Raw genomic sequence first — 21,233 nt, forward strand, 5'->3', positions numbered from 1 at the left:
ATCCATGACTACTGTCTATGCTGGCTACAGCTAATGGGAGTTGCAGCCCAGCGATATCTGAGGAGCTGCACCTTCCACACCCCTGTTTTCTATAGTTTGGGGCTATTTGCTATTACATTTTGTTTATTGTCGTTGGCTTTGATCTTAATTTTTGTAAGCTGCTTTGAGCATATTAGTGAAAAGGGTGGGTATAAATGCCTTAAATAAATAATTGGGTTGTGTGAAGAACATGGAGATTTACAACTTTGGTCTCCCTTGCAAGGCTGTCATGAGCCTGGAGCTGGCCTGCACGTACAAACACCACCTGGCCCTTGTTACCAGAAACTGTTGGAGCCAGGCCAGAGATTCAAGGCCGCCGCTAATTGGGAAGGTCGATAGCAGCTGCTCTGGTGGGAACTGTGCTCTAGTTGGGTGGGGGACACCTAAAGGCGCAACTCGAGCCTGAATTGGTGGAGCCAGATCAGCTTACCCATCCGGGCTACGGGCATAAGATGGGACAGTGAGAAGAATCACTGGCTGAGTTTGGACGACACACTAATCAGCGGCTGTTTCCCATTCTCTTCCTATTAACACCCCACGCCCCCAGTAGATTAGTGCATCGTCCGAACTTAGCTACTGTCTCCCTAGGTGTCCCCAAGGTATGGAGGATGTGTGCTTCACTAGCTGGAGACCTCTACGTGGTAATGTATAGTATAGGCAGCTAGGAGTCCTTGTTTTGCTTGGTTGTAACTGGTGAATGGCTCTCTAGTTTATTCTGCACTCTATTATACTGATTTTTTTTATCGCAGCAATGTTTTTTCCTTGTTATCCCTTTTTACCCAGTTTTATCCCTTTTAAAGACTTCTCTTCCTTTCTCCCCTTAATAAACTGCTTTAAAGCCTTAAGTTGGCATGGTTTACTTCAGGGTAACTCCTGGTGCGAAGTCCAATATTTGGCTGGTTACAGACAGGGCCGGTGCTACCATAGATGCCACTCAGGCGGCTGCCTAGAGCGCCAAGGTAAGGGGGGTGCCGAACGCCGCACCCAGAAGCCGTTCTCCCACAGCGGGTCTGAGAGGGTGGCTTCCGGGCGCGCCATTCCAAAGCCGCCCACATGCCCCAGCGTCCTGGCTTCGCTTCAGCTGGGTGGGCGCGCCCAGAAGTCACTCTCCCAGAGCGGCTTCTGGCTGGGTGCATCGTTCTGAAGCTGCCCGCCCGCCTCCCCCAAGCATCCTGGCTTCGCTTCAGCTGGGCGCCCACCCAACTGAAGTGAAGCCAACCCCACCCCCACCCCAGCGTCCTGGCTTCGCTTCGGCTGGGTGGGCGCCTAGGCGAAGCGAAGCTAGAATGCTGGGGTGGCGGCGGCTTCAGAATGGCGCGCCTGGAAGTTGCTCTCCCAGAGCGGCTTCCAGCCGGGTGCGCCATTCCGAAGCCATCCCCACCCCACCCCAGCATCCTGGGTTCGCTTCGGCTGGGCAGGTGAGATGGCGCTCCACGCCCAGGTACGTTGGGGTGGGGGTAGGTGAAAGCAGCTCACCTGCCTAGGGCGCAAAATACTCTGGCACTGGCCCTGGTTTCAGGTGGGTGGCTGGTTGGTTTGTCGGGACTTACCTGGTCTACCTGGCAGGGAGAGTGTATTCACTACACTCTTCCTTCACAGGTTGGATCCAGACCTAGTTCTATTTAGAACAGACACTTTGAAATCTGTGGGACTTAAGTTTCTCTTGACTAATTTAGATCCCATTGATTTCAATGGGTCTACCCAAAGTATAATTAACTCTGGATCCAACTCATTATACACACATAGTTCTTTCCTTTGGCTTTTTAATGCCCACTTTCAGACATGATATTTTCCATGCTGTGTGGTTCTTAGTACAGTAAATTTTCCTGATCTGCTGATTCCTGGTACTTTTTAACCTGAATCCGAATTCCTCCTTTTGGGTTTGCGCTGGACCCAGTCCCATGTATACAAATGCAAGATACATCTTGGATGAGAAATCTTTGTGTTGTCTTTTTTATCCTGGTATAAAACAGATCCCACCCTTTATATCTCTGGTTTTCTGGCTGTAATTCCCTTCTCTCTTATGTCCCCACTAGAACATAGAATTTTTTGATCAGGGATCAGCAGTGTAGTGCCCGTGAGCACCAATACGCCCCAGACGCCTTTCTTGTCACCCTCCAAGATGCCCCTAATCTTCCCATGTTTTTTTTTAAAAAATAGTTTTACCTGAATGAACAAAAATTAACCCATGTTTCTTACTGTGAAATGGGTTTCTTTCTGGTGGTGCTGAAAACTGTGGGTTCAAAGGAGTTTTACATGTAGGTGCTCAAAACCCCACCTTTGCCTAGTTCTGTCTTTTGGGCAGTTGACTTGTCTTTCGCCATGCCTCCCAGAACAGTGTTGCCCAGAACAGTTTCTCAAATTGCCAGATGTGCCCATGGCTCAAAAAAGTTGCCTATTCCTGTCTTTAACTATTATTTTCCCATCATCTCAGTAAATTACAACCAAATGAAATGTCTGTTTGTATGATCATGATCCTAGTAAAGTTGTTTAGTCCCAAAGCTTCATTATCTTAAGCTGATATTAAGATAAGCAAAATTAATTGCTAGTTGAGTGTTTCTATATGTATTGGAATGGGTTATGTTGTTGGCATCAAGCAGTCATAATGTCAGCATTACTGCTTTCACTTGGCTGCTGTTTTCAACGTTGGGAAAGGTGTGCATAATGCCCAAAACAAATGTCTATGTATAGAAACATAGTCCTATTTCCCTCTCCTCCAATAATATAAACCATCTCTTCCAACATTTCCCAGATAAAATTGGGCACCACATACTTGAGCACCTCTATTCTTTCACAAAAGGATCAGTGCCTGAGTCGTTCCTACTCCCTACACAACACAACACAACACAACACACACACACACAAGCTCTTCTACTCCTGTTGCGTGTTGTATAATATTTGCAAAAAGCCTGCACAGCTTTAAAAGCAAAAGTAATATTTGCAGTGGTTAACAATATTCTAGAAACGTGGAGGCAGTGACAGACTTTGTATTTCTGGGCGCAAAGATTACTGCAGACGCTGACTGCAGCCAGGAAATCAGAAGACATTTACTTCTTGGGAGGAGAGCAATGACAAATCTTGATAAAATAGTTAAGAGCAGAGACACCACACTGACAACAAAGGTCCGCATAGTTAAAGCAATGGTATTCCCCGTAGTAACCTATGGCTGCGAGAGCTGGACCATAAGGAAAGCTGAGCGAAGGAAGATAGATGCTTTTGAACTGTGGTGTTGGAGGAAAATTCTGAGAGTGCCTTGGACTGCAAGAAGATCAAACCAGTACATACTCCAGGAAATAAAGCCAGACTGCTCACTGGAGGGAATGATATTAAAGACAAAACTGAAGTACTTTGGCCACATAATGAGAAGACAGGACACCCTGGAGAAGATGCTGATGCTAGGGAAAGTGGAAGGCAAAAGGAAGAGGGGCCCACCAAGGGCAAGATGGATGGATGATATTCTGGAGGTGACGGACTTGACCTTGGGGGAGCTGGGGGTGGCAATGGCCGACAGAAAGCTCTGCCATGGGCTGGTCCATGAAGTCACGAAGAGTCGGAAGCGACTGAACGAATAAACAACAAAAAACTGCCCTCAAGACCTAAATGGTAGAAAGACAGGATGTAAAATATGCTAAATGAATAACAGAAAAATATAATTGTCCTACAATGGTGCGTTAGTTTTCAATCCGTGTCTATTAACACATATGTGCACTAGTTCTAAGAGGCATCAGCCCCCTACTGAATTGCTACAGACCTCCAGGAGGCAGCTGACACATATATTAATATATTTTAATATAGCATATTAAAATATACCATTAACGTTCTTTTTTTTAAAGGAATCTGAAGTGCAGAAATTCACATAAACCATTTTTTAAAAGAATATCCCTAATTTCCCCCCCAAAGGTGAAAACAGGGACAAAAGAGGAAAGTGGCCTACCAGGGACAGTGGTTAGAAGGTTGGGAGTGATAAATTACCTTTCTTCAGAACGTGTAACTGTCACAGGCGTGACATCTATATTCACTCAGCCAATTGTGAGAAAACATGCAAATAGGAGAGGAATCAGAGGCAGCGGATTGGCCTACTGGTTGGCGATGTCACAATGATCAGCAGGACTGGTTTTGAGGAGGCCTATTTCTTCGATTTTAAGACAAACCTTTGACCCCATATAGAACATAGTTACATAACAACGCTCGCATATTCGAATGCAACGTTGTGTCAAAATTTCAAAGCAATCGGTGAAGAACTTTCGGAGATATAACATCTGTTTCGAAAGGACATTTACATTTTTATTTATATAGATTTAGACTTCCCATTGCAATCCCCCATCCCAATTATCCCAAATATATCCTTATTTGGTTCACTCAGTGGAGTAGCCTGAGAAGTAATGACCTCCTTAAAGGCCACCCTGAGAGCTTCCTGGTTGAGCAGAGACTGGAAGCTGGACAAAATGCAACTAATGCCGTCACTCTAGGGCTATCCTCTCCCCCACTTTCTGAATAGTTCTCACTCCACTAATTCATTTGATCCACTCCACCTGAAATCTTTGTCTTTAAAAAGAAAAAGAAAAAAGGTCTGGATTGTGTTTAATTGAGACGACTAACTGCTGATGTAATTGCCTGGCCTTCCTGTCACAATCTAAGCAGGATGGTGTTTGGTTTTTCAAAATACAGCTAGAGGGTAAAAGAAGACCCACCTAACAGAATTTATCTCAGTTCCCTCCCCCAAGAATGTAGTGATGTATAAGTCACAGGACTTATTTTTTATTATGTTTATAGTTGATGCTGTATGTTTTATTTATATCTATCACAGGGACTCACCTGCAAACTGTATCTGTGTTTTTCCCCAGCACAGCATTATGTGATTTAACTTTCAAACTGCTTGTACAATCTTACTTGCTTGTTTTAAATTTTGAATGCTAAACATTTTAGTATTTTGGGAACTGCCACATACTGTTTATTATATTTATTATCTAAATGCAACAACATACATTGTGGGTTGTAGAGAAATAGATATTTTAAGTTACTAGATTATAAATATTTTTTGAAAGGTGCCACAAAAAAAATGGATGTGTGTCATTCTTTGCCTGACTCATGTATACCTCCTTCTTTTAATGTAAATGCAGAATGGTATCCAGTATTTCTATATTGTATGTACCATGTAGGCACACCATAGCCTGAGTCTTTCAATACACGATCTAATCATTACTGAGCAATTTCAAAACCGTTTATAAACCAGTCAAATACTAGAGGCTAGTCCCAGAGAATTTTGCAAATTGCAGTTTTGCGAAGATGCTGGTACATTATGTGAAGGCCCATAATGCAGCAACCTTGCTGAAGCTTATCAGAGCTGTGTCTGATCACTGCTTGAATGGGAACTCTGTGTATGTTGGAATAGAGGAACCAGTCAAATTTGGTTTCTCTCAGTTTCTCATTTTTCCAATCTTAAGATCAGTTTGTCCTGTTTCCACATCCGTTTCAGAATGCTTAAAAAAACGCACAAAAATTTGTATGCATTTTTGTTTGCGTTTCTCCTAATATATATATTTTCCATGTGATTCTACCTAATATACACATTTGTGCAAGCAATTTCCCCTAATGTAGATTTTGATATGTTATTTTCACTAATATATACATTCTTCTGTGCACATTTCCTTGATAACACATATTTTTGTATGTATTTTCTGACTGACAAATGGCATCACAAAATTTGGAGAAGTGTGACATTTGAAGGATAATTGCATTTTGGTCCGCATATTAGTTTGAAAGTGCAAAATCAGACAATTTGCTTCAAAAAACTTCCCCCATCCCTATCTGTCTGCTGTCTGCACCTCAACAATGGATGAAAGGAAGGAGTGCTCTGAGGTAACACCCAGCATTTCTAAAGCCCTGCCAGGCTCCTTCCGCCAGCAAAATGGAGGGCAAGGAGGAATATGAGTGAAGTTGTGGAGATGAGCAAGGGCCCGACTCGGGTCGGGGGGTGGGGCTCTGCTGCTTCTAGTTGGTGATAACGAGTGAGAGGCTGGTGCTTCCTTTGCCCTCACGGTTGAGCCTTCTCAACCAACTTGGGCCCGCCTTCCAGGGACCTCCCTTGGGTGTTGTCATGAATGGGACCTCTGTTCCTTCACGGAGCAGACTGCTGTGCTTGTCTCCTTTGTGGTTTTTATCCGACCTTCTGTGCGGATACACTGCTTAGATTAAAACAAATAAACATTTTGCTCCAGTTTTATTGTAAATGATAATATTTCTGCTTCCAAAGATGTGTGTCTCTGTGCTGCATTCTTCATTAAACAGAGGCAGCTGGACAACCATCTGTCAGGGATGTTTTAGGGTGGATTCCTGCACTGAGCAGAGGGTTGGACTCGATGGCCTTGTAGGCCCCTTCCAACTCTGCTATTCTATGATTCTATGATAATGGGGAAAATGTTTCCCAGTTTATGAAAATCTTCAGGCTAGGTCTGAGGAGGGGGATGTCACTGGATTGCAGCCCAAGAATGCTTTGTTAAGGAAACCTAGGTCTACTCTATACCAAGCAGGATATTGTACTATGAAAGTGGTATATAGAATCATAGAATAGCAGAGTTGGAAGGGGCCTACAAGGCCATCGAGTCCAACCCCCTGCTCAGTGCAGGAATCCACCCTAAAGCATCCCTGACAGATGGTTGTCCAGCTGCCTCTTGAATGCCTCCAGTGTGGGAGAGCCCACAACCTCCCTAGGTAACTGGTTCCATTGTCGTACTGCTCTAACAGTCAGGAAGTTTTTCCTGATGTCCAGCTGGAATCTGGCTTCCTTTAACTTGAGCCCATTATTCCGTGTCCTGCACTCTGGGAGGATCTAGAAGAGATCCTGGCCCTCTTCTGTGTGACAACCTTTTAAGTATTTGAAGAGTGCTCTCATGTCTCCCCTCAATCTTCTCTTCTCCAAGCTAAACATGCCCAGTTCTTTCAGTCTCTCTTCATAGGGCTTTGTTTCCAGACCCCTGAGCATCCTGGTTGCCCTCCTCTGAACACCCTCCAGCTTGTCTGCAGGAGCCACACTTCTGCTTTATGGCGGTATTGAGGTGCACTGACAACTGTCGGGGCCCACTGATACATACCATATACTGCTTTCATACGGCTATATCCTGCTTGGTGTGGCTCCTGCCTTTTCTATACTGCTTTCATGCCACTTTCATAGTGCAATATCCTGCTTGGTGTAGATTAGGTCTAGAGCTCCCATTCTTTGATTTGAAGCCTGGTTTGAAGTGGGTTTAAACTGTAGTGTAGATAATAATACCTTGGTATTATGGCCCCAACAGTGCTGAATAAAAGTGCTAGAGGTGGGAGACTGTGGTACGAGGGGACAGATTATGCCTAATTAGAATTAAAAGCATAAACTGAGGAGGTCTACCTGGCATTTTTAGAGCCTATTCCGAACAAGACAGTTCACCTTTGGCTGCATTTTCCTCATAGTAGTTACATGACCTAATTCTACTCCTGTAGAGACCTCCATAGTAGCTGTCCTGTTTTGCTTCTTTTATCCAGTATTTTATGACTGCATGCTCCTAACATATTTACTTTGCATCTGCCATGGTGAAGTGTAGTAGTTTGCTGGGTGCTCCTGTTATATGAAATAGGTACTGCTTCTTATTAAATGCTGACATTCTGTTCCAGTTGGATGTAACTTTCCAAAGGCATTCTGGCACAACGGTGTAGAGTCTTGCCAGATATAACACCTAGAAGCCATTCGGGAATGCGGAACATTAATAAATTCCTCGATATTGCAGACTAATGCTGATCCCACAATACCAGTGACAGCTCAAAGCTGCCTATCCCCAACCATTCACTTCACATTGCCGCTAATAGCTATCGCCCTATCGGACATTTTATTCCCACAAACTAAGTATACTGAGAGCAGTGAAAGCTAACCCCCATCCCTCAACCCCCACTGTATTGGTGTTTATATGACCATCAGAGGAAGAACTGTATTTCATTTTGCATCTCGTTGCATTTCTCATTGTTGTTTAACGCAGTCCTACAAGTGAGTTTTAAGAATAATAACTATAATTTGAGGTAGAGGAATCCTTTATGTCATTGCATCCCAAATACAATATGATTTCTCTCTCTGTCTCTCTCTCTCTCTCTCTTTCTCTCTCTTTTATTTCAGGAAAAGCACTTGACTATCTTGCCAGGGCCCTGCAACACCTTTCTCATGGTTAGGGATCCAGGAATATTGGTATCAACTCTATTATCATCCATGGCAGCAGAAACTGAGCACTCTGCAGCAACGATCCTCAGGGAGGGAAAAACGCCACCAGTGCTATACTCATACTGTGGAGTATAGCACTGGTCTATGGGGCTTGCAGTTCACACTGTGCTCGGCATACTGAAGTGTAGCATGCTGTATTGAATTACCACGGAGAGCTCTCTCTCTTTTGATCCTGGCCTCCCGAATGTTTCTTTGACTCAAGGTTGCCTCTGCATTAGGCAGTGCTGAATGGCTCTTCTCTTAAATGGGGGTTTAAGACATGCATTAGAAACTGATTAGGCCTAATCAAGATCAGTGGCTGCTTTAGATCTATCACACTCACTGACATCAAAGGAGAGACAGGAATATGCTGGGAGGGGAAACTAGGTGTTACCATGAGCAGGAAGGATTTAGACCATGCAAGGTCACACCCATCCTTTAATGACACAGGGTATTGTGTATCTAATCTCTCCCTCTTGGTCTTAGTAGCTGCTGGGCTGAGGGGGTACTTTCCCACTGGAGGCAAACTGATGGGATAAGAACATGGGGCGCTATTCCATTGGAAGTTCTTCTAAGCACAAATGTTTAAATGAATTGGAGCTGCGCAAGGGCACAAAATAATATCCTGATGGATCGTGCCCCTGAGAAGATGAATCTTGCAGCATAGTCATTTGGGCACATGGTACCTATTTGTTTGCCAGTGATTATTGACAGGCATGGCTGCATGTTCAATTAAGGAGTCCTTCTACTGCTTTCTTCCAATGCTGGGTAGCTGCATGGCTATGGCACCATGTCTACACCTTGTATTCACTTAGGCCGTAGCTAGACCTAAGGTTTATCCTGGGATCATCCCGGGTTCGCCCCTGCCTGAGCACTGGATCCCCTGCGTGTCACCTAGATGAACAGGTTTGACCCCTGGACGATCCAGGGATAAACCTTAGGTCTAGCTATGGCCTAAGTACCACACAGGGCATCCAGCGCTCAGGCAGGGACGAACCCAGGATGATCCTGGGTTAAACCTTAGGTCTAGCTACGGCCTTAATCTGTCACATCTGTTTCAGTTCTTTCCTCAAAGCTATTCGGAATGGCATATCCACAAGGACCTTGTGAGGTTGGTTTGCATCTATTGAAGGTATTATTCCAAGCCCACAGTAGTCTCCTGAGCTTCATGGATGAGAGCATATTTTAATTCAGGCCTCCCCAGACTGAGTCCATCACACTGTCCAAAACACTGTACCCTGTTCATCACCATATCTACACCCCCATGATATAAGGGAAAAGATGGATTTATTTATTTGAAACATTTGTATCTCGCCTATATTGCTTTGGATCTCAGGGCAGCATTGTCATCTTTGATCTGGGAGTGTAGCTGCTGGGCATGACTTGCATAGTCACAGTTTCTCATGACGTCTGAACTCAGCAGTATGGTTTGTTGGAGGGTTAAACAACCCTCAAATAACCCATTGGTGGGTTGTTATGATTGGGCAAATTGGCCCTATATATTTAGTGTGAAGTTGCTGTGCTTTTTCACTCACTGTTTAGGGCAATGCTGCCATCCAGTCATTGTCCTCCTGTATTTTCTCTTTGTTTTGTCTTTTTTGAGATTGCAGAAAACCTGATTTTTTTCAGAAAAATGGAAGGGGATCACTCACAATCTCCACAGGTGTAGATGCTTTTAATGCTGCTTTTCTGTGATATATATATAATCAGAGGTATAATGCTATAATACTATATTTTTAAAAATTATTTTCTTACCACCACCATTAACCCCATTTCTAAAATAGTGGTTACAGGAATCCCCCCTCATTTTAAAAGATTAGTATTATTGTATGATAGTGTTATAGCGTGGTGAGATCTTAATACAAAAATTTGCATTGTTGTGTTGGAGTGTTATACCTCTCTTTCATTAATATGGATGGATGGATGGATAGATGGATAGACAGAGATATAGTTGAAAAAGTGTTCTAGCCCTAATTAAAAGATTAATTCATTTTTAACAGGATTATAAAATGTCACCCAGCACAAAGGTCCAAGTGAAAGCTGCGCTGAGTTTTGAATGCAGCTTTGTCACACTTCAGAAAAAGCCGATTCGCTACGGACTGATTCAGAGGCCACCCAATTAGATTCAGGGGCTGAATGTGAATCTCGATTCGGAAATCCGAGGCTTCCTATAGGGAGCTGAACCTGCCGGACGGATGAGCATAGCAAACCTCTGGGCTGCAAAAAGTCTCCCCTCCCCCCCCACACAATTGAAGTGCATGGGAGCTATCCCCACATACAAATTGCTCTAGAATCATAGAATCATAGAATAGCAGAGTTGGAAGGGGCCTACAAGGCCATCGAGTCCAACCCCCTGCTCAGTGCAGGAATCCACCCTAAAGCATCCCTGACAGATGGTTGTCCAGCTGCCTCTTGAAGACCTCTAGGGTGGGAGAGCCCACAACCTCGTTGGTAACTGGTTCCATTGTCGTACTGCTCTAACAGTCAGGACGTTTTTCCTGATGTCCAGCTGGAATCTGGCTTCCTTTAACTTGAGCCCGTTATTCCGCGTCCTGCACTCTGGGAGGATCGAGAAGAGTTCCTGGCCCTCCTCTGTGTGACAACCTTTTAAGTATTTGAAGAGTGCTATCATGTCTCCCCTCAATCTTCCCTTCTCCAAGCTAAACATGCCCAGTTGTTTCAGTCCCTCTTCATAGGGCTTTGTTTCCAGGCCCCTGATCATCCTGGTTGCCCTCCTCTGAACACGCTCCAGCTTGTTTGCGTCCTTTTTGAATTGTGGAGCCCAGAACTGGACGCAATACTCTTAATGAGGCCTAACCAGGGCCGAATAGAGAGGAACCAGTACCTCACGTGATTTGGAAGCTATTCTTCTATTAATGCTCTAATATGGGTTGCTCTAATATGGATTAGGACCATAGGTGCAAAGGGTGGAAAAATCCCTACTCCCTTATTTATTTATTTTTATTTATTACACTTACCGTATTTCTTCAATTGTAAGACGCCATCGATTGTAAGACGCACACTAATTTCAGTACCACCAACAGAAAAAATACACCCTAAGACACGCCTGCGATTCTAAGACGTACCCCATTTTTAAAGATATTTATATGGGGGGAAAACTGCATCTTAGAATTGAAGAAATACGGTATATACCCCCCTCCCATAGCTAGGGCTCTCTGGGCGGTTTACAGAAATCCTAAAATTAGGATAAAAACGAGTATAGTGGGGTCCTGTTCTAGAATGGGACCGCATGCCAACTATTTCTAAAAGGAAAATCATACATGAATAATGTCATACATATTGGCCTCTCACTTCCAAGAAAATGTTGATAGGATCAGGCTGCAGGGAGTTCTGTATTTGGGGTTCATTTGAATTCTATGGCAGACTGTAGAGATGCCCACCCCCTTCTCTCTCTTCCCTTTCCTTTCTTCCAGACCATGATTTCAGAACTTACTTTTTAAATATATATATAGGAAGGAATTTTTTTTTTAATGCTGGAAACTCCATGAATATGAATGTTTGGAATTGGCTCGGCTCTCTCCAGTGACATAATTAGAAGGCTTTTGATATGCCAGATTGGCTGATCTCTGTTACTTCCCTCTGGTGCTGGGGAGTGTCAGCAAAAGGATTAGCCCGAAGCTACTTCCTGACACTCTGCTAAATCTCTCCTGCTTTGTTCTGCATCCAAGAGGTGGAAGGGAGAAGGGAAGAAAGCTGCTAAAACTGATATCGAAGCAAGCCTGAGAGCCTTGCAGAGCCTCCAACCTGCCTTGGCTTTACAGGATCCTCTTACCGTCCAGGCGCTTGCAATGACAGCCACAGAAGGTGTGCTATATGAAAGCCAGGGGAGCGTGGTGAAGACAGCGTTGGACTTGGACCAGGGAGACACAGGTTCATTTCCGTGCTTGTCCATGAAGCCTGCTGGGTGACCTTGGGGCTGGGCTCATTCTCTCTCAGCCTAACCTACCTCACAGGGCTGCTGGGAAGATAAAATGAAGTGGGGAGGGAGACAGACCACACACCAAGTAGAGTACAATTACAGTGAATACATTTTTTTTATCCTGCTAGAAACAGCTGTTAATATGATTAGAAAAACCCCTAGAAAAAAAGAAGAACATGATTATAAGGGGAAAGGAACATGATAGAAGTTTATACAATTGTGAAAGGTGTGAAGTGAGTGATTTTCTCTCTTTCACTCCTAATACTACAAAATGCTGATTGGCAGTAGTTTCAGGACTGACAAAAGAAAGTGCTTCTTCACACAGTGTGGGATTTACTTTATTTTTATTTATTATTGCATTTATCGCCCGCCTGTCTTCCTCCAAGGAACCCAAGGAACCCAACATAATCCTCCTCCTCTCCATTTTATCCTCACAACAACAACAACCCTGTGAGGTAGGTTGGGCTGAGAGTCTGTGACTGGCCCAAAGTCACCCAGTGGGTTTCCATGGCCAAGTGGGGACTAGAACCCGGATCTCCCGACTCCCAGTCCAACACTTTAGCCACCACACCACACTTCTGGAATTGTTTACAAAAGAAAGCTAACCCTTCAGGGCAGCCCTTCCCGGAATGGCACCCTCCTGATGTGCTGGACTTCTGCTCCCATCACCCTAGCCAATAAGGTTGGGTGGGGATGATGGGAGCTGTAGACAAGCACATCTGGAATGCCCCAGACCAGGGAACACTGCTTTAGGGTTTAGGAGCTTTCCTTAAAAGGCGGCAGATAAATTTTAATAATAAATAAAATAATAATAAACAATGGTTAGCTTTGGTCACCTTAATGGATGATCTACACTTGAGTATTGACAGGGGGAGTGTGTACCTGCTGGTACTTCTGGACCCCTCAGCAGCTTTTGATACCATCGACCATGGTATCCTTCTGGAACACCTGGGTGGGTGTGTGTAGTGGGAATCGGGGGCACTGTGCTTCAATGGTTTGGCTACTATTTCTCGGGCAGTTTCCAGATGGTGATGCTTGGGGACAGCTGCTCCTCAAAGAAGGAGCTGTTGTATGGTGTACCACAAGACACCATCCTATCCCCAATGCTGTTTAATATCTACATGAAACTGCAGGAAGAAATCATCCAGAGGCATGGGGTGGGGTGCTAACAATATGCCGATGACCCCCAAATATATTTCTCTATGCCTTCGACAACAGCTTCAGCTAAGGATGGTGTGTGTCCTCTGAATGAATGGTTGGAGGTGGTAATGGGCTGGATGAGGCAAAATGAACTGAAGCTGAATCCAGACAAGACGGAGTTGCTTACTGTTAAAGGCCCCAACCTGGGTTTGGAGGTGTGTCAACCAGTTCTGGATGGAGTTACACTCCCCCTGAAAGACTGTGTTTGCAGCTTCGGGGTGCTTCTGGATCCGTCACTCCAAATGACAGCTCAGATAGATGTGATGGATAGGAGTGCCTACTATCAGCTTCAGCTGATATGCCAGCTGCACCCCTTCCTAGAGTTAGAAAACCTAGAGTTAGAAGACCTAAAAATGGTAGTGCATGCACTGGTGACTTCGAGGCTCAACTTCTGCAATGCGCTGAATCATAGAATCATAAAATAGCAGAGTTGGAAGGGGCCTACAAGGCCATCGAGTCCAACCCCCTGCTCAATGCAGGAATCCACCCTAAAGCATCCCTGACAGATGGTTGTCCAGCTGCCTCTTGAAGGCCTCTAGTGTGGGAGAGCCCATAACCTCCCTAGGTAACAGATTCCATTGTCGTACTGCTCTAACAGTCAGGAAGTTTTTCCTGATGTCCAGCTGGAATCTGGCTTTCTTTAACTTGAGCCCATTATTCCGTGTCCTGCACTCTGGGAGGATCGAGAAGAGATCCTGGCCCTCCTCTGTGTGACAACCCTTTAAGTATTTGAAGAGTGCTATCATGTCTCCCCTCAATCTTCTCTTCTCCAAGCTAAACATGCCCAGTTCTTTCAGTCTCTCTTCATAGGGCTTTGTTTCTAGACCCCTGATCATCCTGGTTGCCCTCCTCTGAACACGCTCCAACTTGTCTGCATCCTTCTTGAATTGTGGAGCCCAGAACTTGACGCAATACTCTTAATGAGGCCTAACCAGGGCCAAATAGAGAGGAACCAGTACCTCACGTGATTTATTTATTTTCAATTTGTCAATAAAGTTGAGAACTTCTTCTTTTGTCACCACTAGTTGCCTCAATTCCTCAGATTCCCTTCCTGAAAACAACAGCTAAGGCACAGGTATCTGTCCTATATCTTCTGCACTGCAGACTGATGTGAAGAATTCGGTCAGCTTCTCTGCAATCTCCTTGTGGTCCTTCAGTACTCCTTTAACTCCATCGTCATCCAACTGACCACCTGCCTCCCTAGCTGGTTTCCTGCTTCTGATATATTTAAAGATCTCTTGATTGTTGGCCTTGATATTGTTAGGGACATGCTATTCAAAATGGGTTTTTTGGGGGTTTTTTTTGGCATGTCTTATTATTTGCTTGCATCACGTTTGTACAAGCTTGTGCTCCCTTTTGCTTTCCTCACTTGGGTAAGACTTCCATTTTCTGAAAGAAGCCTGTAGTGGAATTGCTCCGTTTGGCTGAGCAATTCCCCTGCCAGAGAAGGGGGGGTCTGACTCAGCCAGCCCCAACACTGCCACTTGTTAACCCTTTACAGTCTAGGTCCTCAAGGAAACCACGCCACACTCCAGACCAAACGCTTTTATTCTTGACACTACACACTTCCATAAGGGTCCACACATTAAGGTTAACACTTAAGAGGTTTGGGGGAAGAACACGGACAAAGAAATGACACACATAGGACAGCAGGGACTAATACCTCACCCTTCCCTTTCACATGCACAAGCCTAACAGAATTCACACTCACTCCCCACTTAACCACCCCCACCAGCCGTAACTCCGGCAAGGTCCCTTGCCCAAAATTGTACCCAAACCTATTCTAAAACAAAACAAAACACTTAACTCTGCGACTCAACCTTTGTTGCTCACCCCGACTTGGCTTTACACCACTCGAACTAAACTCCTTCCCTCAGTGGCCGCATGGGGCCTCCGCCATCCAGCCGGTCCAGCCTGGATGCTTTGACTCACCACACACACGCTGGACTCCTAACACCCACAGGAAAGAGACCGGACCCTCAGGGACCTAAGCCTTTTATCTCTTTCTGGAACCCCTTTGTCACCAGACCCACCCTGACCAATAGAAACCCCATAGCAACCCACACCTCTCCTGAAGGGAGGGGGAATGCTCCCAGACATTGCACAGCTGCAACTTATTACTCTCCAGTCCAGGGAGGCGTTATCAGATGCCGGGTGCTTCTCGCCCCGCGTGGCCTTGGCATTTCACTTGCTACTCCCTTTTCAGACACAAAGAATCCCCTCTCCCTCTCCCTGGGATGAAGCAAAAGATGTCCTCTTAAAGGGACCATGGGCTCAGCCCATGACAAAGCCCTCTTTTAGCTCTCTTAACATTGCTCTTTAACCATGCCAGTGACATCTTGCACTTCGTCCTACCTCTCCTAACCTGTGGTATACATTTTGCCTAAGCTTCTGTTATTGCGTTTTGTTTTGAGTAACCAAGCATTTTGAGGGAATTTAACCCTCTTGACTCCCCCTTTCAACCCCCTTTCAACCTCCTAAGTTGTCTGCGGGAATTCAAATTGGGAGGTGGGAGAAGGAATTGGCCTCGGAGAATGTGTACCCGTCTCCACCACATAGAACTGAACCTTGAGGGAATTGCGGGCACATCCAAATGCAGAATTGGCCTGTCCACACTGCGTTGCCTCCCTGCCCTAGGATAGTCTTTCGGAAGCACCCTCCTACACTGCTTTCCCACCCACACCCACCCTTACCGATCTACACTTTGATATATTTCTTTGACAAGTAACAGGGGCAGCCTTGCCCAGGCCGGTGCCAGACTATTTTGCGCCCTAGGCAGGTGAGCTGCTTTCACCCCACCCCACCCCAGCGTACCTGGGCATAGAGCACCATCTCGCCCATCCAGCTGAAGCGAAGCCAGGATCGGGGGGGGGGGCAGTTTCAGAATGGCACACCCAGCCAGAATCCACTCTGGGAGAGCGACTTCCGTGCATGCCATTCTGAAGCCACCCACCTGCCCGCCTACCCCAGCGTTCTGGCTTCGCTTCAGCGCCCGCCCAGCCGAAGCGAAGCCAGGACACTGGGGCGGGCGGGCGGCTTCGGAATGGCGTGCCCGGAAGCTGCCCTCTCAGAGCTGCTGTGGGAGAGCGGCTTCTGGGTGCGGCGTTCGGCGCCCCCCTTACCTTGGCACTCTAGGCGGCCGCCTGAGTGGCCTCTATGGTAGCGCCGGCCCTGGCCTTGCCATGGTGTAAGCTGAGGGGACGATGTCAGGCCAGGGATTTGGGGTGGCAGATTGATCTGACTGACAGAGAACAAATTATTCCAGCCAAGCCTCCCTTAAGTGAACAGGACTTGTGCTAGAGCACTACTATGGTCTTGCACAACTCCCATCCCATTCAGTGAGGGTTGTGCATCCTGAACGTTAATCAAGCAGGCAGTCCTGTATTGACACATCCTCAATGCTTGTTGGTCCTGATCCTGATCCATTGTATTCCACTTTTGAACCTAATCTCCAAAACAGAGGGAATACGAGGGGGGAATTTAGCATTTAGCATTTTTTCAAAGGGAGTTGAGCCCATTCCATCTGCCAGGATCAGCCCTGATGTATGTCTTCTTGATTTCTGTGATGTTTGATGCTTTCCTCCTCTGTGCTTAACTGCCTTTTGTCAAGTGTATCAGCTGTAAATCACCCAGTTCCTGGCTGTGCTCCTGCCCATTATTTACTGTTCCTTGGTAATCCATAACTGAATACCATGCTTTGCTGTGCACCTTTAATTTTCCAGGCCAAAACAAAATCATAAAACTGCTCCTAATCTCCTAGCTTTTCCAAAATCCCAAACTCACATTAGCCATTCCATCCTTTTCTTTTAAAAGGATACTGTATTTGAGGGGCTCTTTTTAGAAACCAGTGAGCCTTTATTACTGGACTCACCTCCCGTCGGTTTCAAAGGGCTGCACCCATTTCCCTTCTTTGGATTAACGCAGAAGATGAATCCTGCCAAAATGGCATCAGAGAATTCCACGACTAAGAAAAAAATAATCATGGTAAATAGTATGGCTGAAATGGTGCAGCTGAGTTTTGCAGATGTTTGAAACAGGCAGTGGCATCTGTCTCTATCAAGGGAATGTTCATTTCCAACATCATCATAATCATCATCATCATAATCAGCAATAGCCTCCTGGACAGGACCAGGGGTAGGCCCAAGGCTGAGCCTAACAGAATTTAGAGTTTAGTAGCTTCAGCCCCCAATACTTGTTACCAGCCAAATCATGATTTTACTGGTTAAATAAATACTGGCTGGTTGGTAGTTGTACCATCTCCGCAATGCCACCATGCCTCAGCTGATTTCACCCCACCTCCAAATATTTCTAGGTCAGGGAAATATTATTCCTAGGGTGGCCAGATACAAAAAGAACAGGACTCCTGCACCTTTAATTCATGTGCAGAAGAGGGAATTTCTGCCGGTATAGCTTGCATGACTGGGCAAAATTCTATGAAATGTGCACCTAGTAAAGGTGCAGGAGCCCCACCCTCTTTTGCATCTGGCCACCTTAACTTTGAAAAATGCACAAGATGCAGATGTAGGACACAACTCATCAGGAAATTCTTCTCCACAAGTTAAATATATCTGAGGTGTGCAAGAACACTGCTCTGAAAATTCTAACCTAAACATCTACTGCATTACTTGTTGGCAAAAAAACCCACCCTCAAACAAATTAATTAGGCAATTATAATTAAGAATGTTGCTAAACATGAACAGGACCTTAGATCTGAGCTATCTAGAAACACAACAAAGTTGTAATGGCTTTTAAAATTAGTAATATTTATTTCTTTTCTATACTACCCAATAACCGAAGCTCTCTGGGCAATTCAAAATGATTCACAAAAATTTCAAACCACAATGTTAGAGAAACATTCTATGATACAACAAATATATTAAAACTGGTCTAACATATTTAATGTACAAAAGTTGACACAATTTAAACAGCTAAAACAATGTCAGTAAGCAATTTCAAAAATACACCTGTTCAAGACAGCTGACATTAGTGCTCCATCATGTGCCATTAAATGCCTGGGAGTAGACAGTGGTTTACATAGAATCATAGAATAGCAGAGTTGGAAGGGGTCTACAAGGCCATCTAGTCCAACCCCCTGCTCAATGCAGGAATCTCATGCTGAAAAGATGACAGTGTTGGCTCCAGGCAGCCCTCAGTGGGGAGCTCTTTCCACAGTGAGGAGGCCATCACTGAGAAGGCTCTCTCACCTGTTGCCACCTTCCAAGCCTCCTTTGGAAGGCAGTATCAGAGGCATTAAGCCTATATACACCAGCTGCTGGGGAACATTGGTGGGAGGGTGCTGTTGCACCATGTCCTGCTTGTGGGTCCCTGGTCAACAGCTGGTTGGCCACTGTGGTAACAGAGTGTCGTACTAGATGGACCCTTGGTCTGATGCAGCATGTCTCTTCTTATGTTCTTAAAACACTCAGGAAAGGCCCCAGAAGTTGATTGTAGTATCCAGGTAGATTCAGGTTGGGAGAGGCGTTATGTCAGGTATTGTGGTTCCAAGCCATGTAAGGTTTTATAGGTTAAACCCAGCACCTTGAATCAGGCTCAGAAACATTCAGGCAGCCCACGCAAGCAGGCCAATTGGGCTTATACGCTCAGACCTTCTGGTCGCAGTTATTAATCTGGCTGCCACATTTTGCACAAGCTGAACAGTCTTCAAGGGTAGCCCCACGTAGAGTGCATTGCAGTAATCTAACATGGAGGTTACCAGAGCATAGATTACTGAAGCCAGCTTAACACTGTCCAGATAGTGACATCCAAAACTGGTAGAAGGCACTCCATGCCACTGACAAATTTGGCTTCGGGAGAACCCCCCAAGCTATGATCCTGCTCCTTCAAGGGGACTGCAACCCCAACCACAACAAGCTGAGCACCGTCCATCGGGTCAGAAAAACCACATAGTATCTCAGTCTTGTCTGGATTGAGCTTCAATTTATAAGCCCTCATCCAGTCCATTGTTGTATCCAGTAACTGATTTAGCACATCCACAATACTTACAATGCTTTTGCAATGCTTATAATGAAGGAGCACTATTCTGCAAGCTCCGCTCTTGGAAAACATCCCATAATCATCAGATCATTGATCATGTTTGTTAGGAAGCTTCAGTGAAGGTGAATCTCACCACACCAAAGGAGACGTTGAGTGATCGGATTTCAAAGCCGTTGCAGCCTTTAAATCCGGATGCCTCTCACTCCAAGTGGAAAACATGTCATTTTGCAGCCTCCTTGGGCGTCTGTTCTGTGCAGAGGAGCAGCACAATTAATTGGTCTTTGCAGAGAGATAGGGGCAGAGCAACAGCCAATAATAAGGCTGTTGCAATCACACGGTTCTATTATACCAGAGGGGGTCAATTTGTACCCGCTGCACTTAAAAGTTTCTAAGGCCAAACCGCTTATGCAGCTGACCTATGGAATTACAATTTGGATCAAAGCTGTTAACCCTTTAATAGAATCTGTATAAACAGCTTTTGTACATTCTATTCTTGGGTCTCTCAAAGTGTGTGGCAACACCTGTTGGAAACTGGTTTATAGTCTATCACATCGAGAGCTTGGTTGAGTGCACTCAAATTTTGGATTTGTTTGTATGACCCTAGTTCTTCAGGCTGTCTCTACAAGGTACATAATGACTTATACATCACTGAGTGGATGGAATTACTCTGGAATAAGATTAACCCTTTGGGCTGATGCCTGGAGTCTCTATTAATGATGGAAGAAACAGGCCAAAACTCTTCTGTCTCAAAGGGTAAGGGACTGTGACCTACAAGTTTTAAGGTCTGCAGCGGATAGAACTTGCTCTCCCCTGTTTCTAGGCGTTAACTTGAGTTATGGAATGGCAGAAGCGAAATAATTTTCAATGCTTCACATCCCCAAATATCGGCATGCACTAACTGGCAAGATTTAATGTCCTGCCATCTGTTCTGTTATAGGGGTGTTTTCAAAAAATCAGCTTTCCTGATCGCTTTTGCCCATGTAGAAGCAATGAAATTGAATTGGTCATCCACATTCTACTCCGTTGCTAGATTAGAGAGAAATTATTGCTTGACATCAGATTACAAATTAATGCAATCCTTCATTGCTTCGAGGTCACAGAGGACAGAGATGCAATCAAGGCTTTTGCTAAATTCTTTCTGAATGCTATCAGAATAAGGTCTCTCCAGAATTGATTTTGTTGCATGTTTCTCTAATTTGTATGTAATTTCTTCCTACTCTTTTGTAGGTGTACAGTCTAGTTGGTAACCGTAATGAAGTTGATGAGGATTAATTGAATTACTGGGAATTACTGGGTCTGAAAACAGGAAGCTATGTGTGAATCATTAGAATGGCCACTTGGAGAAACTTTCTGGTAGTGAAATGTTCTCAGGTTCTGGACTGGCCCTGCCCATCCAGGCTGGCCATGGGGCCCTGCTGGACTGGAAGAGCTATAAGAGGCTTCCTATTTGGGCTGGGATCAGGGCCAGTGCTAACGTTGTGCCAACTAGGCAGCCGCCTAGGGTGCAGACCTCAGAGGGGCGCAGTACTGCCCTTTAAGGGTCACAGTTTTATTCAAATTAGCTGTTATCAGGAAAAAAACATAATAAAAGGAAAATATAATAGTTCAGAAACTCTTCTTGAACAGTTGAATCGAAGTTGGGAATTTGGTGGTGGTGGTGAGGTGCAAGTAGCTCGGCTTGCCTAGGGTGCAAAATAGTCTGACACCGGCCCTGGCTGGGACCTGGCCTGAGCAGAAGTGGCCTTCCTAGCTCTGATGCCTTACTTTGCTTTGGCTCAACTGCTGGTTTATTTATTTATTTATTGCACTTATATACCGCTCCCATAGCCAGGGCTCTCT

This window comes from Elgaria multicarinata, chromosome 1, assembly GCF_023053635.1.
Source record: "Elgaria multicarinata webbii isolate HBS135686 ecotype San Diego chromosome 1, rElgMul1.1.pri, whole genome shotgun sequence".
Taxonomy (NCBI): domain Eukaryota; kingdom Metazoa; phylum Chordata; class Lepidosauria; order Squamata; family Anguidae; genus Elgaria; species Elgaria multicarinata.